At 38.5% G+C, this 22,126-nt stretch overlaps 1 long non-coding RNA gene and 1 pseudogene across 1 annotated transcript in view; one reads left to right on the top strand and one right to left on the bottom strand.

The window, feature by feature from the left end:
- Positions 1-22,126, bottom strand: part of LOC134759223 (uncharacterized) — an 84,440-nt gene that overhangs the window by 24,966 nt on the left and 37,348 nt on the right. The window lies entirely within an intron of this gene.
- Positions 18,969-20,625, top strand: LOC101124267 (phenylalanine--tRNA ligase beta subunit-like; annotated as a pseudogene).

Below are 22,126 nucleotides of genomic sequence, written 5' to 3'. Positions count from 1 at the left end.
AAGATATGGCGGAAACTAAAATGCCTATTACTTAAAGATGACAATCTGAAAGGCTGCATATTACATGATTCAAACTATATCACATTCTGGAAAAGCCAAAACTATGGAGACAGTAAAAAGATCAGTGGTTTCCAGAGGCTAGTGGGGAGGAAGGGATGACTAGACAGCACAGAGCATTTTTAGGACAGTGAAACTATTCTGTATGATAATATTATGGTTATTATACATTTTTCAAAACCCATAAAATGAACTGCAACGTCAACTAAGAACTTGAGTGATAATGATGTGTCAATGCATGTTCATCAGGTATAACAGATGTAGCAATCTGACGTGAGGTGTTGATGGTGTGGGAGACTGCATGGGAGGGGGCAGAGGGTACATGGGAACTCTGTACTTTCTGCTCAGTTTTGCTGTGAATCTAATACTGTTCTAAAAGATAAAGAAAAAATCCTAGGAGGCCTAGTCATAGTTACTACTTTATTTGTAATCAGTAGTGATCCACTGAAGAATTCTACAAACACAGAGGTTATATAGTTCTGCTTCCAAAGGTTAATCTGGGGGCAATGCACGGTAAGGATGGGAAGAGACAGGGAGAAGGAAACAGGCTCCCCATGCGACTGTACACTAGCTGGCCTATGTAGAAGATTGCAAGGGGCTCAATCAGGCCATAGCCCTGGAATGAAGGGATGGGAAGAGAGATTAATGACATCACGGTGATGGGACCCACACGGCTTGGCATCTGGTTAGACGCCACCATTCAAACATGAGAATGAGAGGAAAAGTAAAAGGGAACAAAAAGTCCTAGGGAATGTGAAAAATGATGTCACCAATAAAAGAAGTATAGGACACAGAAGGAAATTAAAGAAGGAACTAGCATAGTTCTGTAATTTAGTTAATGCACATTCCACAACGGACCTCTAGAGTATAATTCTAGACGGAAATGTCTAAATCACATTCCCACAGTACACAAATGAGGGGTTTTGCAGATGTTTTGTATGACTGCCTAACAAGCAACCAATCTTTCCACTTGCTCTGTAGCTGGGACCCCTGGAAACAGCGAGTGATGCTTTACAGAAACCAGTTCCTCTGCCTTGGAGGGAGAAAATTGGTTAAATCAATCATACATAGCTAACCTAAGAAGCTGCACTCAGGGAGAAAGTTGTGCTGTCAGGGAGAGGGAGTTGGATTTTAAATCAAAGGACCTGAGTTTCAAGCGCCATTTCTGCCACTTAATGAACTTGAACCTGGAATAAGTTATTCTCCTCTCTTATCTTCAGTTTCTTCTTATTTAAAATGTGAATACTAATGCGTATCTCATATGATTGTAATGAGAATAAATGGAGTACTCTCTGTGAAGGGTTTTGTAAAGAGCCATGCAAAAGTGAAGGATTTAAAGTTATTTCTACTCAGCAGGGTGAAAATCCCATAATTGATTGTAGTTTCTGGATGGAAAAGGATTCACTAAAAGGAGGGAAATAAGTTTTATGTTCACCAAAGCAATTTCAAGTTACTGAATTCATTATGCATACACAGCCATCCCTCGGGATTGCCCGGGATTGGTTGCAGGACCCCAGTGTATAACAAAATCCACACTTTACTCGACTTCTGTAGTCAGTCCTGAGGAACCTGGGTACAGGAAAATTCAGCCCTCTGTATACAGGGGTTTTGGATTCTGCAAATACAGTATTTTTCATCTGGGTTTGTCTGAAAAAAATCCACGTGTTAGGTAGACAGGCCCAGTTCAAAACCACATTGTTCAAGGGTCAACTGTATATGCAGCATTGTAAGATGCCCTCTTCTGGCACAAAATAATAAAGGGTACCATTCCTGATCAAACAGTCAAAATACTTGGGTCAGAGATGGCCCTGCTATGCATATCCATCTTAGGAACTCAGAAGTATCTGTGACAAGCCCAGGGACATTCATTTACAGGAGAGTCCCTCATTCTTCTAGAAGAAACTATTAAAACATTTTGGGATTTGTGGCCCAAATTCCAAATTAGCATCTGGAAGCAAATACTGAAGATGGCTGCAATCACAATTCCTTGGAAGCTCCCATGGCTCTAACTTTCTAAGCCAAGAGTGTTATAAACAAGCATGAGATACCTCCTGAAAAACATGTTCTTGGCTAACAAGGCCATTTCCTGGTCTTTGAAAGAGTAATAACAGGGTGGCATGTAGCCATGCAGACCAGATAAAAAATGTCCCCCTGAATTAGGGCCTCCCCCACCACAGATGTGAAGTCCTACCCTCTGCCCTGAGCTGGTTTCCCTGGTACCTCCATGATCTGTCACATTGGTCCTCCTGCCCCCACTGAGTCCTGTTGGATTACCTGCAGATTTAGACATCAGTACCATTACTCAAAACTAACTGATTCAGCTAACACTGATGCATAATAAACCACCTCCAAACTTAATGGTTGACAAAAACCACCATTTATTACTTCTCACAAGTCTATGGATTGGGGAGCAGTTCTGCTCATGGAGGCTGGGCTTAGATGATCTTATTGGGGCCATGCATGCATTGGGATTCAGTTGGTATGTTCCTGGCCACTGGCTGCTCTATGATAGCCTTGAGTGGAACAACTTGGCTCTACATACATGCCTTACATCCTTGTAGCAGGCCAGCCTAGGTAGGGCAGGGTCCAAGAAAGAAAGAGGAAACATGAGAGCATTATTTCAAGCCTCGGCTTGCACCAAAACCACAGTGTCAGATACCAACTATTATGTACTACTCTCTGGAGGTGAGTCCTAACTTACTCCCCTCTCCAGCATTTTATTATTTTATTATTTATCAATATATGATCAACTTATTTGCTATTACAAAATATTCCTCTAGAGCAGGGATCAAATCTTGCCTACTGCATGCATTTTTGTAGCTTGTGAGCTAAGAATTGTTTTTACATTTTTAATGGTCGGGGGGAAAATATGATTTTGTGATGAAAGAAAATTGTATGAAATTCTAACTTCAAGGTCCATAAATAAGTCTTACTGGAATACAGCCACATTCATTCATTTATATGTTGTGTATGGCTGCCTTCTCACTACAACAGCAAAGTTAAATCATTGCAGTTAGAGAGCACATGGACCCCAAAGCCTAATATATTTACTACCTGGCCCTTTACAGACAATGTTTGCCAACCCCAGTTCTACAGTGTGACTTCCAAAGGCTAAACAGTGATGTGATCTTTCTTTTGTGTCAGTACTGTCAAGATCTAAGCTACAAATGTTGAATATGAAGGTCGTGCTCAATTTTTACTATTATAGATAACAACTTTCAAAAGGAAATATCATGTGCACTTCTGAATTATTCATTAGTTCAATTCTTAGAAATGGAATTGTTGAGGCAAAAGATAAGCACATTTTAAGGCTCTGATACATATTACCACTTTGACATACCTTTAAGATAGATATAAAATCATTTAAAATATAATTTTATACCCACCATTTAAGAGTTATTTTCGTTAGGAATGGATATGGGATTTGCTCAAAGAACATTTTGACCTTTAACTGAGATAATCATTTGATTTTTCCTTTTGTTTAATGACACAGTTTTCTGAAAAAAAAAAGTTTTTACTTTCTTATTTAATCACCTTTGAATGCAAAAACAGGATGTATTGAAACATTTTATTTAACACAAAATTATGTGAATAACTTCTCCATAGGCTATCACTACCCACCCGGGCTCCACTTCTACATTTCTGAGATGGAGAGCTGATTCTTAGACACTTTGCCTCCAGTTTCTCCTGGCTTCCCATGAAATGTACAGCAAGGCCACATCAGGCCTCACTCACTGATATGGTTAGACTGTGTCCCCACCCAAGTCTCACCTTGAATTGTAATAATCCCCACATGTCAAGGGCACGACCAGGTGGAGATAATTGAATCATGGGGTCAGTTTACCCTATACTGTTCTCATGGTAGTGAGTACATCTCATGAGATCTGATGGTTTCATAAATGGGAGTTCCCCTGCCCAAGCCCTCTTGCCTGCAGCCATGTAAGACATGACTTTGCTCCTCGTTCACCTTTCACCATGATTGTGAGGCATGACCAGCCATGTGGAATTGTGAGTCCATTAAGTCTCTTTTTCTTTAAAAATTACTGACTCTTAGGTATGTCTTTATTAGCAGCATGAGAACCGACTAATACATTCACTACTTTGTTACTTTCTGTCATCCAGGGGAATCCCCTTACCATTCTGGGGATTTACCACTTAAGTGGCTTATAAGAGTTTTTGCCAAATGCCATTGATTCAAAGTGGCAGAATTCTGGTTCCAGGCAGATTATTCCCAATCTGGCCATGGCCTGTACTCTTCTCCAGCCCCACACTCTGAATGAGAGGGGACCAGGGTCACCAGCATCTCCTCTAATAATTTCCTGTGATAACTCTTTCGCTTTCTCAGGAAGGCAAGCAGCCTGGCAGCCCTTGGCACCATCGCTTAGTTTAGTGGCAGTTATAGATAAATAGCAGAATTTTATTAGACTTTTTGGCATATTGGTAGCTCCTCTACAGTATTTTTGGGTCAATGCAGGTTTTTCTAAGAGTTTGTTTTTCAGATGGATTCTGGGAGGGAGGAGTTTGACACCTGTGCACAAGTCAACATCCTTTCAAAAAGTCTTCCTAAAAGGCAAATTTATGTTAGGATGTGATTACACGAGCATGAAGAGTTTTGAAAGGTAGTTCAGTGAAGATGGAAGGAGCAAGAGCTGAGGAAAAAAGAACATTGAGACCCATCTTTTAACCAAGTATAAAATTAAACACTTAATATCTTAGCAGAAAAGGCCTGAAAGGAAGGTACCATCTCAGCACAAACTTATTAAATAAGGTCTAAAAATTACCCAGACAGTAACAGAATGTTTCCTTGGCAATAATGGTGGTCAAGAGATTGTTACCAGCCTCTTAGGCAGAAAGAATTAAAGGAGTGATATCCCACTGTATTCCTTAATGTATGTAGCCTAAATTATAGGGCATTCTAATTTGTTTAAAAAACATAATTTGCTTAAAAACTATATATCTGTGATAGTTAGCCACACCTATGAGAAAGCCTCTTTTTATTTTTTTTTATTTTTTTGAGACGGAGTTTTACTCTTGTTGCCCAGGCTGGAGGGCAATGGTGTGATCTTGGCTCACCACAACCATCGCCTCCCGGGTTCAAGCAATTCTCCTGACTCAGCCTCCTGAGTAGCTGAGATTACAGACATACACCACCACGCCCAGCTAATTTTGTATTTTTAGTAGAGACGGGGTTTCTCCATGTTGGTCAGGCTGGTCTCAAACTCCCAACCTCAGGTGATCCGCCCGCCTTGGCCTCCCAAAGTGCTGGGATTACAGGTATGAGCCACCGGCTGAAAGCCTCCTCTTAATGTGCTAGACCAGGTAACCTTGTCCACCTGATGATGGCTTGCCCAATAGCAAGAGTTTTCTCTATCTTTTACCAATAATCTAAGTATTTTAGTTCTCTGTTCCCTCTACCCCCACTTATTTTTCCCCCCAAAGTTTCCATCCCAATACCCTTTATTTTTTCTATGGTATTCTGTAGGATATCTACAGGTATCCTCTGTATAACCTGGGCTAAATTCAGTCTTCTTTTTACCGTCAAATAAAGTTAGACCCAACCAGGATATTTATTGGAGAGATGAACATACATCGTAATGCAAAAAAAGAAAGGAGCATAAGTGTGAGCTAAAGATCATGAAAGGTAGCCCAGAATCAAAATCTGGTGAGACTACTTTCAAATGCCAAATCCTAAGGACAACCCCCAAATCACAAATATGACTTTGAGGCCAGATTCAGAAGCCAGAAGGCAAGTGATAAGAACAAGAGGCAGTCAGAAACAGACATTCCAAGTCAACTCCTATTACCATCTTCAGAGTCAACATGGCTTACATTTATTGGATGCTGGGAGGATCAGACTATCTTAAGGTAAAGACAGAGTGAGAGTGGATACAAGTTATAACTAAAACATTTAGCAAATTCCAGAAGATAATTCTGTAAATCTGAGTCATCAATAAAGTAACTGTCTTAGTCTGTTCAGGCTGTTATCTAAAAATGCCATAAACTAGGTAGCTTATAAACAACAGAAATTTATTTCTTACAGTTCTGGAGGCTATGATGTCCAATACCAAAGCACCCACATATTAGGTGTCTGGTGAGGGTGTCTGCCATCTTAAGATGGCACCTTCTTGCTGTGTTCCCACATGGTAGAAGGGGGCAAGGCAGCTCTCTGGGATCTCTCTCAGAAGAGCACCAATCACCTCCTAATACCATCACCTTGGGGGGTAGGGTTTCAATATACGAATTTTGGGGAAACACAAACATTCAGACTATTCCAACTATAAAATTTAAATTTCATTCAGAATGTTATAAGCAAAGATGATTTTCTATCTTGGCCCACATGAAAATTATATGTTTATCCTTGTATATTTTAAAAGGTTGAAAATACCGTCTTTGAATTCACTCAGCTACAAGTTAAGTACTATGTATATTAGAATCAATTATTGAAGTGATTATCATGTAATTGTTCTGCGCAATAATTTGAAGCATACAGTGCCTCGAAGACTCAGTTTCCTTCAGGGTCAAGCATAACTAGCTCACAGGCTTGCTGAGAGCCCAAGATTAAATACTGTCATCTTTAACGGAGTACTTATTTCTTAAAATGCTGCAAATGAGGTGATGATGAGGAACTGAGAGGATATAAAACAATCCAAACTAAATAAAACAGCGATGTCTGCCAAAGTCAGATATTTCTCTCTCTCTGTCTCTCTCTCTCTCTCTCTCTCTCTCTCACACACACACACACACACACACACACACACACACACACACACACAATAATTACCGAATATAACCTGGGAGTGATAAAGGTTGTCAAAAAAATTAATTGGGAGGTCATTAGCCTGAAATGGCTCCAGCACAAATACACAAATAAGTATGAGGAAAACTGGATAAAGAAGGGCAAACAATATCAATGCCAATACCCTGGTTGTAATATTATACAATAGTTTTGCAAAATTGATCAATGGGGGAAACTGAGCAACGAGTACAAGGGATCCCTCTGTATTATTTCCTACAACTGTATGTGAATCCACTCCACAATTATCTCAATACAAATTTTAAAAATAAGTAAATATTAATCATAAATAAGACTAAAGACTAACCACGTTAGTTTTTATAAATATAAGTTAAATTCCCGCATTGAAATATAGGAGTATTCAAATCAATTTCTTTTAAAACTATATGTTATTTGAAAGAAATATTTAAAAGATTATTGAAAGTAATAAATGAAAAGATATGAAAACACTTAACAAAGATTAAGGAAGTGTAAAAATATTGATATCAGAAAAATATAACCTGAGGAAAAAGAATCAAATAGAAAAGTAATAATTCATGTAGACATAAATATAAAAGGAAAAGAAAACATACATGAACTAAACACAGCTCCCAAAATAAATGAAAAATTGACAGAAATACAGAAGGAAATAGAAAAACAAAAATAGTGGGATGCAATTATAACTCTCTCACACAGTGAGATCAAGTAAACAAAAGGATAACATAATTTGAATAACCAAAAAAAATCAGTATGGATAAGACAAAGGTATATGAAACTCTCTACCCAATTGAGCAACCACATTCCTTGAAAACACACAGGAAAACATGGATAAAATCTTATCCTCCATTAAGCCCTAGAGAAAAAATTCATTACTTTCCAAACAACTGAAATCATGGAGACCATATTCTCTGTAAGCAGTATAATAAATTAAAAACAAAAGCCAGAAAAATTACACTCACTAGAAAAGCCTAAAACGCCAAATCTTCCATGAAAATAGAGACAAGAATAGAAAGCGCATGTACTTAGAAATCATCGATTTTGAGAGCACAGGTATCAAGACCTACAAGTGCTACATTACTAAATTGCGAGATAAGCCCAAGATGATGCTCAAAGAAACATTTACAAATGCAAAGATTAGAAAAGAAAAGGCTGAAAATAAAAGAAGTATATAGTTTAGGATGCTATTGAATTAGGAGTAAAAGATTGTTTTAAGATAGAAAAGGGGGAAATTAGAAACTTAAGTTAAAATAAAAAACAAAAGATGTAGACATTATCAATAAAACTTTGAAAAAACTAAAACCAAACCTTTGACAGGCCTGAACAACAAAGTGAAAACTCACAAACACATTTGAAACAAGAAAAGTCAAAGAAATGGCAGGTTATTTTTAATTATAAGAGATTAATAGGTATAATTTATAATAAATTTGAGGTTTTATACAAAACATGATTTTCTAGGAAAGATCAGTGAAAAACATTAAAAAGGTATCAAAGATGTAATCTTTTAAAATGGTACAGGGTCTTATCAGGAGTTTTTAAGGACAAGTTTTAATAAACTTTCAAATATCTGAAAATTCCAATGTTACTAAGCTCTTCCAAAACACACAGGGGTGAAATGAAACACTTTTTAGCTCACTTTAGGAAAACAGATTAACCCAGTGCCCCTGAATCAAAATCAGAACAGGAGAGCAAAGAGGGAAGGCAAGTAGGAAAAAGAGATGGGATATTATAAGACTGAAAATGCAAAAATCCTAAATGAAATTTTTGCAAATGGAACCCACGAGTATGCCAAAAGGGTTTATCTTAGCAATGCAACTATGATACCATATGAAATCTCTTAACGTAGCAAAATATATTTAAAGACAAAAAAGCTGTGTGATCCCTATAATAGTTAAAAGTTTTAAATCAAATTCAGTACATAGTCTTACTACAAAAAACTAGTAAACTAGGTAGAAAATAAAACTTTAATCGGATCAAGTGAATCTGCCAGAACCTACAGTAAACAACAAAATTCACAGAGAAACATTATTAGTATTTTCATTAAATGTATGAATAAGATAAAGAAGCTTGCTAATACCATTATTATGTGATACCATAATGTAGGTTCCAGAAAATGTTTTTAAAAAATTAAATAGATATATGGAAAGACAGAAAGATGTTAGGTCATATTGATATAGATATTACGTTTGCTAAATTAAATTTCACCCAAAACAGTAATATGGAGAACAGATAATAAAATACTTCCTATTCACAATGCAAGATGTTTAACCTGAACTTATATTTTATTAACTACAGCAAAATAGTGCTGATGCCAGAAGAGACAAATCAGTGAACCAGTGTTAAACCAATAAATAGCCCCTGTTACATCTAGGCATTTTTTGATACACTAAATATATCATTTCAAATTAGTGAAGACTAAGCAAACAAGTTATCAGATATATGCTCAAACATATATAGGCAAAAGTAATAACCTTAGTATTCTTTACCTGAATGTTCTATAATCTAGAATACCACTCACCATCAAAATTATATGACAAAATATTCAGAAAATTTCCACAATAAAGTTTTGTGTAATTTTTTTTCTTTTTTTTTTTATATGGAGTTTCGCTGTTGTCACCCAGGCTGGAGTGCAATGGCATGATCTGGGCTCACTGCAACCTCTGCCTCCTGGGTTCAAGCAATTCTCCTACCTCAGCCTCCCGAGTAGCTGCAATTATAGGCATGAGCCACCACGCCCGGCCATGTTGTATAATTTTTAAAAAGAAAATAAAATAGTATTTTGTTATTATAATTTCATAAATATAGAGAGACATAAAAGGTCATGCACAGAAAAAAAGATGGGAAAAATGTGAAAAAAATTACAATGGTTATTTTGAGGGAATGCAGTTATGTGTGATTTTATTATTTCTGCTGTGCTTTTCTGTGTTTTCTTTTCCTTTTTGAGATTGGTCTTTCTCTGTTACCGAGGCTGGAGTGAGTGCAGTGGCACAATCTCAGCTCATGCCTCCACCTCTCAAGCTCAAGTGATCCTCCCACCTCAGCCTCACAATGTAGCTGGGATCCCAGGCACACACCACCACACATAATTAATTTTTTTATTATTTGTAAAGATGGGATCTCGCTATGTTGCTCATGCTGGTCTTCAACTTCTGGGCTCAAGCAATCCTCCTGCCTTGGCCTCCCAGAGTGCTGGGATTACAGGCACAAGCCACCGCACCTGGTCCTTTTCTATCTTTTCTGACAATTAAATTTGTCATTAGAAAATAAATTTTGAGTTGACTCATTTTAGCTGAAATGACAACCGTGTTTTGTGAACAGGAGAGAAAAAAAAACACTTATGATAGCAAGAGTGAAAGAATATGTAAGATTCTCATGAAAAAATATGTGAGAATATCTCATGAAATAATATATACGGTTATATCATTTTATTCATTCAAAACTTTGCCTCATAAAATAAACTGGCCAAGGAGTGAGTCTACAGTAAAATTGTAGGATAGATATAAGGGTCTCCACATCATCCACGTACTTGGCTTCAGTAGGATGCATTATGTATTAGCTGATAATATGTGTTGCAGGAGTCAACAAAGCAGTTAGATTTGTGGAAGCATAATTAGCTTCACAAGAAAAAAAAAGCAAAAAAGCAATCAGAGGTGTTCTTGATCTTTAATACAAACGTGGATGTGCTGTTGTTTTCCCTGGAAGATCTGTTGAAAGGCTATTATATCTGCAAGGCTACTGTGTCTCAACTCACTTGGGTGCAACTGGGCTGACAATGATTTCTGGAAGGACATCCTGCATCTGTTCCTTCCAGCTAATTTCTCTGCAGAAATAACCATGAGCTGCCAGGCATGGGACTTTGCTGGTGCCAGCAATCTGACAATCAAAAGCCAAATCTATTATGACCCAAGGTAGGCAATAGTTAAGTAGTGACAGCATGAATTTCTCTAATTCTGAGTTTTCTGTACCCTCTAGCTGATCGCTACTCAAGGAAAACTATGAACAGAAACAGCATTGGAGGGGGAAGCAAAAGCTAGTGTTGAGAGCTGAATTGTGTCTCCCCAAAATTCATCTGTTGAAGTCCACATCCTTAGTACCTCAAAATGTAACTATATTTTGAGACAAAGACCTTTAAAGAAGTGATTAAGATAAAATGCGGTCAGATGGGTGGGCCCCAATCCAGTGTGACTGGTGTCATAAAAGGAGGAGGTTAAGTCACAGACAACATACAGACCAAGGGGCAACCCTGTGAGAACACAGTGAGAAGACGGCCAGCTGTAAGCCAAGGAGAGGGGCCTCAAAAGAAACCACAGCTATGGATATCTTGATTTTTGACATTTAGACTCCAGAACTGTGAGAAATAAATTTCTGTTCTCTAAGCCACCCAGCCTGTAGTATTTTGTTATGGCAGCGCTAGTATACTAATACACCTACGAACACTCAAATTTCAAAAAGCTCCTATAGTACTTCTCTCAAAAGAAAAATATATTTTAAAAATACGTATCAAGAAAAAAAAATCTTACTGTATCAATTCTAATTGTTTTTGGAAGATACCTTGGCTTCTTTACTTGAAAATAAAATACCAAAAAATAAATTGTACACACAGATGTATATATCTGGGGATGTGTTTTATACTTATTAGAAAGAGATTTGCTCTTTCTCATAAAACATGGTGTGCTGTGATCCTTGCTAAATGCAAACCCTTGTCCCCAAAGCCATCTGTGAGACCCTGTCATGCAATGATCTCTGAAATTTTTGCTTGCAAGGAAATGAGGTCACATCATCCATCATACCACCAGTGAGGAAATCTTTTCCACAGTGTCCTTGACAATGTGGATGATCTCCGAGAGCTTACAGGTGCCCAAACACGGGACAGTTTCATGTACTGACAGAATTCCAGTTTCTGAAAAGTTCATCCTGATATTTAGCTTAAACCTACATCCATTATTCCAAATTCCACCTTCAGATTTGCACTGAAAATGTTTACCCCTCCTTCATGTCCAGTGTCCCGGGTCTTCACATCTACTGCCTACCTTCCTTCAAGTACACTCTCCTTTGACTCTGTCCTACCTCTGGTAGTGTCCACAAAGTCAACACTCTATCTCCCCTAAAGTCGTCTAACAAAAAGGGAGCATGAAATCAACTTCTGGCATGACCACATGAGGAGCTCAGCTGACCTGTTCCTTAGTGAAACTATTGAAATTGTATACACACACAGAATGTGAAGCCCCTGGAAGCGGGCCTGATACCAAGCAGCAAATCAAAACACATCTATTCAAGAAAACCTAAGGAAATTCTGTAACAAAGGCAAGTCTGTGCCTAAATTAAGAAAACAAAAAAAAGAAGAAGATCCCAAATCAATAACCTAACTTTCCAGTGTAAGATACTGGAAAAAGAAGAGCAAAGTAAGCTTTAAGCAGGCAGATTGAAGGAAATAAAGATTAGAGCAGAAGTTAATGAAACAGAGAATTGGAAAACAACAGAGAAAATCAATGAAAACAAAAGCCAATTCCTTGAAAAGATCAACAAAAATAGCAAACTTAAACTAGACTGGCCAAGGGAAAAAGAAAAGACTCAAATTAATAACAACAAAAACAAAAGAGGGACATGGGGGGGAGGAGCCAAGATGGCCGAATAGGAACAGCTCCGGTCTACAGCTCCCAGCGTGAGCGACTCAGAAGATGGGTGATTTCTGCATTTCCATCTGAGGTACCGGGTTCATCTCACTAGGGAGTGCCAGACAGTGGGCGCAGGTCAGTGGGTGTGCGCACCGTGCATGAGCCAAAGCAGGGCGAGGCATTGCCTCACTTGGGAAGCGCAAGGGGTCAGGGAGTTCCCTTTCCGAGTCAAAGAAAGGGGTGACGGACAGCACCTGGAAAATCAGGTCACTCCCACCCGAATACTGCGCTTTTCCGACGGGCTTAAAAAACGGCGCACCACGAGATTATATCCCGCACCTGGCTCGGAGGGTCCTACGCCCACGGAGTCTCACTGATTGCTAGCACAGCAGTATGAGATCAAACTGCAAGGTGGCAGCGAGGCTGGGGGAGGGGCGCCCCCCATTGCCCAGGCTTGCTTAGGTAAACAAAGCAGCCGGGAAGCTCGAACTGGGTGGAGCCCACCACAGCTCAAGGAGGCCTGCCTGACTCTGTAGGCTCCACCTCTGGGGGCAGGGCACACACAAACAAAAAGACAGCAGTAACCTCTGCAGACTTAAATGTCCCCGTCTGACAGCTTTGAAGAGAGCAGTGGTTCTCCCAGCACGCAGCTGGAGATCTGAGAAAGGGCAGACTGCCTCCTCAAGTGGGTCCCTGACCCCTGACCCCCGAGCAGCCTAACTGGGAGGCAACCCCCAGCAGGGGCACACTGACACCTCACACAGCAGGGTATTCCAACAGACCTGCAGCTGAGGGTCCTGTCTGTTCGAAGGAAAACTAACAAACAGAAAGGACATCCACACCAAAAACCCATCTGTACATCACCAGCATCAAAGATCAAAAGTAGATAAAACCACAAAGATGGGGAAAAAAACAGAACAGAAAAACTGGAAACTCTAAAAAGCAGAGCGCCTCTCCTCCTCCAAAGGAATGCAGTTCCTCACCAGCAACGGAACAAAGCTGCATGGAAAATGACTTTGACGAGCTGAGAGAAGAAGGCTTCAGACGATCAAATTACTCAGAGCTACGGGAGGACATTCAAACCAAAGGCAAAGAAGTTGAAAACTTTGAAAAAAATTTAGAAGAATGTATAACTAGAATAACCAATACACAGAAGTGCTTAAAGGAGCTGATGGAGCTGAAAACCAAGGCTCGAGAACTACGTGAAGAATGCAGAAGCCTCAGGAGCCGATGCGATCAACTGGAAGAAAGGGTATCAGCAATGGAAGATGAAATGAATGACATGAAGCGAGAAGGGAAGTTTAGAGAAAAAAGAATAAAAAGAAATGAGCAAAGCCTCCAAGAAATATGGGACTATGTGAAAAGACCAAATCTACGTCTAATTGGTGTACCTGAAAGTGATGGGGAGAATGGAACCAAGTTGGAAAACACACTGCAGGATATTATCCAGGAGAACTTCCCCAATATAGCAAGGCAGGCCAACGTTCAGATTCAGGAAATACACAGAATGCCACAAAGATACTCCTCGAGAAGAGCAACTCCAAGACACATAACTGTCAGATTCACCAAAGTTGAAATGAAGGAAAAAATGTTAAGGGCAGCCAGAGAGAAAGGTCGGGTTACCCTCAAAGGGAAGCCCATCAGACTAACAGCGGATTTCTCGGCAGAAACCCTACAAGGCAGAAGAGAGTGGGGGCCAATATTCAACATTCTTAAAGAAAAGAATTTTCAACCCAGAATTTCATATCCAGCCAAACTAAGCTTCATAAGCAAAGGAGAAATAAAATACTTTACAGACAAGCAAATGCTGAGAGATTTTGTCACCACCAGGCCTGCCCTAAAAGAGCTCCTGAAGGAAGCACTAAATATGGAAAGGAACAACCGGTACCAGCCGCTGCAAAATCATGCCAAAATGTAAAGACCATCGAGACTAGGAAGAAACTGCATCAACTAACGAGCAAAATCACCAGCTAACATCAGAATGACAGGATCAAATTCACACATAACAATATTAACTTTAAATGTAAATGGACTAAATGCTCCAATTAAAAGACACAGACTGGCAAACTGGATAAAGAGTCAAGACCCATCAGTGTGCTGTATTCAGGAAACCCATCTCACGTGCAGAGACACACATAGGCTCAAAATAAAAGGATGGAGGAAGATCTACCAAGCCAATGGAAAACAAAAAAAGGCAGGGGTTGCAATCCTAGTCTCTGATAAAATAGACTTTAAACCAACAAAGATCAAAAGAGACAAAGAAGGCCATTACATAATGGTAAAGGGATCAATTCAACAAGAAGAGCTAACTATCCTAAATATATATGCACCCAATACAGGAGCACCAAGATTCATAAAGCAAGTCCTGAGTGACCTACAAAGAGACTTAGACTCCCACACATTAATAATGGGAGACTTTAACACCCCACTGTCAACATTAGACAGATCAACGAGACAGAAAGTCAACAAGGATACCCAGGAATTGAACTCAGCTCTGCACCAAGCGGACCTAATAGACATCTACAGAACTCTCCACCCCAAATCAACAGAATATACATTTTTTTCAGCACCACACCACACCTATTCCAAAATTGACCACATACTTGGAAGTAAAGCTCTCCTCAGCAAATGTAAAAGAACAGAAATTATAACAAACTATCTCTCAGACCACAGTGCAATCAAACTAGAACTCAGGATTAAGAATCTCACTCAAAACTGCTCAACCACATGGAAACTGAACAACCTGCTCCTGAATGACTACTGGGTACATAACGAAATGAAGGCAGAAATAAAGATGTTCTTTGAAACCAATGAGAACAAAGACACAACATACCAGAATCTCTGGGACGCATTCAAAGCAGTGTGTAGAGGGAAATTTATAGCACTAAATGCCCACAAGAGAAAGCAGGAAAGATCCAAAATGGATACCCTAACATCACAATTAAAAGAACTAGAAAAGCAAGAGCAAACACATTCAAAAGCTAGCAGAAGGCAAGAAATAACTAAAATCAGAGCAGAAGGGAAGGAAATAGAGACACAAAAAACCCTTCAAAAAATTAATCAATCCAGGAGCTGGTTTTTTGAAAAGATCAACAAAATTGATAGACCGCTAGCAAGACTAATAAAGAAAAAAAGAGAGAAGAATCAAATAGACGCAATAAAATATGATAAAGGGGATATCACCACCGATCCCACAGAAATACAAACTACCATCAGAGAATACTACAAACACCTCTATGCAAATAAACTAGAAAATCTAGAAGAAATGGATAAATTCCTCGACACACACACTCTCCCAAGACTAAACCAGGAAGAAGTTGAATCTCTGAATAGACCAATAACAGGATCTGAAATTGTGGCAATAATCAATAGCTTACCAACCAAAAAAGAGTCCAGGACCAGATGGATTCACAGCAGAATTCTACCAGAGGTACAAGGAGGAACTGGTACCATTCCTTCTGAAACTATTCCAATCAATAGAAAAAGAGGGAATCCTCCCTAACTCATTTTATGAGGCCAGCATCATTCTGATACCAAAGTCAGGCAGAGACACAACAAAAAAAAGAGAATTTTAGACCAATATCCTTGATGAACATTGATGCAAAAATCCTCAATAAAATACTGGCAAAACGAATCCAGCAGCACATCAAAAAGCTTATCCACCATGATCAAGTGGGCTTCATCCCTGGGATGCAAGGCTGGTTCAATATACGCAAATCAATAAATGTAATCCACCATATAAACAGAACCGAAGACAAAAACCACATGATTATCTCAATAGATGCAGAAAAAGCCTTTGACAAAATTCAACATCCCTTCATGCTAAAAACTCTCAATAAATTAGGTATTGATGGGACATATTTCAAAATAATGAGAGCTATCTGTGACAAACCCACAGCCAATATCATACTGAATGGGCAAAAACTGGAAGCATTCCCTTTGAAAACTGGCACAAGACAGGGATGCCCTCTCTCACCGCTCCTATTCAACATAGTGTTGGAAGTTCTGGCCAGGGCAATTAGGCAGGAGAAGGAAATAAAGGGTATTCAATTAGGAAAAGAGGAAGTCAAATTGTCCCTGTTTGCAGATGACGTGACTGTATATCTAGAAAACCCCATTGTCTCAGCCCAAAATCTCCTTAAGCTGATAAGCAACTTCAGCAAAGTCTCAGGATACAAAATCAATGTACAAAAATCACGAGCATTCTTATACACCAACAACAGACAAACAGAGAGCCAAATCATGAGTGAACTCCCATTCACAATTGCTTCAAAGAGAATAAAATACCTAGGAATCCAACTTACAAGGGATGTGAAGGACCTCTTCAAGGAGAACTACAAACCACTGCTCAAGGAATTTAAAGAGGATACAAACAAATGGAAGAACATTCCATTCTCATGGGTAGGAAGAATCAATATCGTGAAAATGGCCATACTGCCCAAGGTAATTTATAGATTCAATGCCATCCCCATAAAGCTACCAATGACTTTCTTCACAGAATTGGAAAAAACTACTTTAAAGTTCATATGGAACCAAAAAAGAGCCCGCATTGCCAAGGCAATCCTAAGCCAAAAGAACAAAGCTGGAGGCATCACACTACCTGACTTCAAACTATACTGCAAGGCTACAGTAACCAAAACAGCATGGTACTGGTACCAAAACAGAGATATACATCAATGGAACAGAGCAGAGCCCTCAGAAATAACGCTGCATATCTACAACTATCTGATCTTTGACAAACCTGACAAAAACAAGCAATGGGGAAAGGATTCCCTATTTAATAAATGGTGCTGGGAAAACTGGCTAGCCATATGTAGAAAGCTGAAACTGGATCCCTTCCTTACACCTTATACAAAAATCAATTCAAGATGGATTAAAGACTTAAATGTTAGACCTACAACCATAAAAACCCTAGAAGAAAACCTAGGTTTTACCATTCAGGACATAGGCATGGGCAAGGACTTCATGTCTAAAACACCAAAAGCAATGGCAACAAAAGACAAAATTGACAAATGGGATCTAATTAAACTAAAGAGCTTCTGCACAGCAAAAGAAACTACCATCAGAGTGAACAGGCAACCTACAAAATGGGAGAAAATTTTCGCAACCTACTCATCTGACAAAGGGCTAATATCCAGAATCTACAATGAACTCAAACAAATTTACAAGAAAAAAACAAACAACCCCATCAAAAAGTGGGTGAAGGATATGAACAGACACTTCTCAAAAGAAGACATTTATGCAGCCAAAAAACACATGAAAAAATGCTCCTCATCACTGGCCATCAGAGAAATGCAAATCAAAACCACAATGAGATACCATCTCACACCAGTTAGAATGGCAATCATTAAAAAGTCAGGAAACAACAGGTGCTGGAGAGGATGTGGAGAAATAGGAACAGTTTTACACTGTTGGTAGGACTGTAAACTAGCTCAACCATTGTGGAAGTCAGTGTGGCGATTCCTCAGGGATCTAGAACTGGAAATACCATTTGACCCAGCCATCCCATTACTGGGTATATACCCAAAGGACTATAAATCATGCTGCTATAAAGACACATGCACACGTATGTTTATTGCGGCATTATTCACGATAGCAAAGACTTGGAACCAACCCAAATGTCCAACAATGATAGACTGGATTAAGAAAATGTGGCACATATACACCATGGAATACTATGCAGCCATAAAAAATGATGAGTTCATGTCCTTTGTAGGGACATGGATGAAATTGGAAATCATCATTCTCAGTAAACTATCGCAAGAACAAAAAACCAAACACCGCATGTTCTGACTCATAGGTGGGAACTGAACAACGAGATCACATGGACACAGGAAGGGGAATATCACACTCTGGGGACTGTTGTGGGGTGGGGGGAGGGGGGAGGGATAGCATTGGAAGATATACCTAATGCTAGATGACGAGTTAGTGGGTGCAGCGCACCAGCATGGCACATGTATACATATGTAACTAACCTGCACAATGTGCACATGTACCCTAAAACTTAAAGTATAATAATAAAAAAAAAGAAAAAGAAAAAAAAAACAAAAACAAAAGAGGGACATTACTAATGACCTGACAGAAATAAAAAAAAACTATAAAGGAATACTATGAACAATGTACGCCAACAAATCAGATAAATTAGATGAGATGGACAGAAATTTTAAAAGATACAAACTACTGAAACTGACTTAAGAAGAAATAGATTATATAAATAGACTTGTAATAAGTAAAGAGATTGAATGAGTAATCAAAATCTACCCACAAAGAAGCACCTTCTGTTCTTCCAAACCCTGGGCCAGGCCTACACTGATGAAGAATTTGATGAACTATGTTTTCAATTTGGTCTGGAAGTTGATGACATTACTTTTGAGAAGGAAATAAGTAGTGAACAAGATAATGTAAAGGCAGAAGGGACTTCTAATGTTCTTTGCAAAATTGACATCTCTGTCAATAGATATGACCTCATGTATCTGGAAGGATTGATTTGAGGACTTCAGGTCTTCAAAGAAAGGATAAAGGCTCTGGCATATAAACAGGTAATGCCTAATGGAAAAATCCAGAAATTGATTATCACAGAAAAGATAGTTAAGGTATGCCCTTTACAGTAGCAGCAGTTCTCTAAAATCTAAAGCTTACTAAAGATCAATATGACAGCTTCATTGAACATCAGGAGAAATTACATCAGGATATTTGCTGGAAAAGAGCATTGGTTGCTACTGGAACCCACTGGACACTTTGTCACCCATTTACTTGTACTGTGCAAAGTGTCCTTTAGATATCAAGTGCAAGCCCTAAATAAGGCCAAGGAGTATATAGTCTGTGAGCCGATGAACATGTACAAGACTGACAACCACCTTAAACACTATTAACATGTCATTGGAAATAAACGCCTGTACCCAGTTATCTATGATAGCAAGGGTGTCGTCCTTTCAATGCCTTCCATCACCAATGAGGATGACTCCAAAATTAAATACTAGAAAGGTATTTATGAAATGCACAGGAAGTGACTTTAGTAAGGCAAAAAGAGTTCTTGATATTATCTTGACACCATTTTCAGTGACTATATTGAGAACCAATTTACAATCGAAGCAACTGGGGTAATTTTCCTAATGGAAAAGCATATACTTTTCCAGAACTAGCTTACCAAAAGGAGATAGTGAGGCTGGGCGTGGTAGCTCACACCTGTAATCCCAGCACTTTGGGAAGCTGAGGTGGGAGGATCGCTTGAGTCCAGGGGTTCAAGACCAGCCTGGGCAATATAGTGAGATCCCATCTTTATAAAAATATTTTTAATTAAAAATTGTTCAAAAAGATATAGTGAAAGCTGATTTCGTTAACAACAACAACAAAAAAATGAAATCAGAGAAACTCCAGAAAATCTTGCCTAGCTTCTGACCAGGATGTATTCGAAGTCCAAAGTCATCGGCAATGGGAATCACATTAAGAATAAAATCCCTCTGACCACAGCTGACATTATCCATGCATGTGATATTGTAGAAGATGCAGCTATTGCTTATGGATATAACAATATTCAGATGACTCTCCCATAAACACCACAGCTAATCAATTTCCTCTTAATAAGCACAAAAAATTTATCAGACATGACATGGTAGCTGAATCCATGGTAGACATGGATTCACTGAAGCACTCACCTTTGCTCTCTGCTCCAAGAGGATATTTCTGATAAACTTGTTTTGGATTATGTCTGCAACAAAAGCAGTCCACATAAGTAAAACTAAAACAGTTCAATTACAGGTGGCATTCATTACCCTTCTTCTTGGTGCTCTGAAGACCATAGAAACAAATCAGAAGATGCTCCTTCCTCTGAAACTATTTGAAATCTCTAACATTGTAATAAAAGATTCTAGCAGAGATGTAGGTATAAAAAACTATGGCCATCTCTTTGCTGTTCATTACAACAAGAATCCTGGGTTTAAGGTCATCCATATGCATCTGGACAGAATTACACAGCTGCGCAATGTACCTCCTGTTGAAAATAAAGGGGGATATGTGATCAAATCATCAAAAGAAACCGCTTTCTTCCCTGGGCAATGCACAGAGATCTTTGCCAGGAGTCAAAATGTCAGGAAGCTTGGAGTTCTTCATCCTGATGTTATCACCAAATTTGAGCTGACCATTCCCTGTTCCTCCCTGGAAGTCAATATTGAGCCCTTTTTGTGAAGATAGGTCCTTGTTGTGTGATTCTCTTCCCAAGTATCCCTTTCTCCTCCCCTGATGTCCTTTAGTCCTACTCCACAGAAAACATTCATGTGTGCTTTAATGTTTAGTAAAGTCAAAAACAAAACAACAACAAAAAACCTATCCACAAAGAAAAGCCCAAACGCATATGGCTTCACTGGCGAATTCTGCCAAATATTTAAAGAAGAATTTATACTAATTTTTCACAAACTCTTCCAAAAAGCAGCAGAGAGCACTTCCCAAATTATTTTATGAGGCCAGTATTAACCTGATACCAAAACCAGGTGGAAAAAAATGACAAGAAAACTATAGACTAATATCTCTTGTAAATATAGATGTAAAATGTCCCAACAAAATACTAATAAATCAGATCCAGAAACATATTAAAAGGATTATATTCCATTACCATGTGGAATTTATCCCAGGAATGCAAGGTTGATTCAACGTCTGAAAATTAATTTAATACATTATATCAATACGATAAAAAATAAAATTATCTAATCATTCCAATAAATGAAAAAACAGATTTGACAATATCTGATGCCCATTCATAATAAAAACTAATAAACTAGGAATAGAAGTGAATTTTCTCAACATAATGAAGGGCTTCTGAAAAGCCAGTAGTTAACATCATGTTCACTGATGAAAAACTGGATGTTTTCCCCTCTAAGAGCAGGAACAAGACAAGGATGTCTGCTCTTACTACTTCTGTTCAACATTGTACTAGAGGTTCTAGTCAGGCCAATTAGGAAAGAAAAAGAAAAGACATCCAGGTATGAAAGGAAGAAGTAAAACTATCTCTGCTCACAGATGACATTATCTGATGTTATAAATAGAAAATGCTAAGGAACCCATTAAAAAAATACTATAATAAACAAGTTTAGCAAGGTTGCAAGATATAAGATCAATATACAGAAATCAATTATACAATTGTATTTTGTACATTTGCAAATGAGCAATCTAAAAATGAAATTAAGAAAACAATTCCATTCAAAATAACATCAATAAGAATAAAATACTTAGAAATAAATTTAACAAAAGAAGTTCAAAACTCTGAAGACTACAAAACATTATTGACATTAAATAAGTGGAAAAACATCACATCTTCATGCATCAGAAGACAACATGATGCCAATACTCCCTAAACTGATACAGAGATTCAGTGTAATCACTACCAGAATCCCAACTGAATTCTTTGTGGAGATTAATTAGCTGATTATCAAATTCATATAGAACTTAAGGAACCAAGAATAGTTAAATAGTCCTGAAAATTAAAAAAAAAAGATTCATACTTTCTGATTTCAAACTTTTTTCTTTTTCTTTTTTTTGAGACAGAATCTTGCTCTGTCGCCAGGCTGGAGTGCAGTGGCGCGATCTCGGCTCACTGCAACCTCTGCCTCCCAGGTTCAAGCGATTCTCCTGCCTCAGCCTCCCGAGTAGCTGCGACTGCAGGTATGCACCACCATGCCCAGTTAAATTTTGT

Source organism: Gorilla gorilla, chromosome 8 (assembly GCF_029281585.2).
Source record: "Gorilla gorilla gorilla isolate KB3781 chromosome 8, NHGRI_mGorGor1-v2.1_pri, whole genome shotgun sequence".
In the NCBI taxonomy this organism is placed as follows: Eukaryota; Metazoa; Chordata; class Mammalia; order Primates; family Hominidae; genus Gorilla; species Gorilla gorilla.
This window is presented reverse-complemented; position numbering and strand designations above follow the sequence as displayed.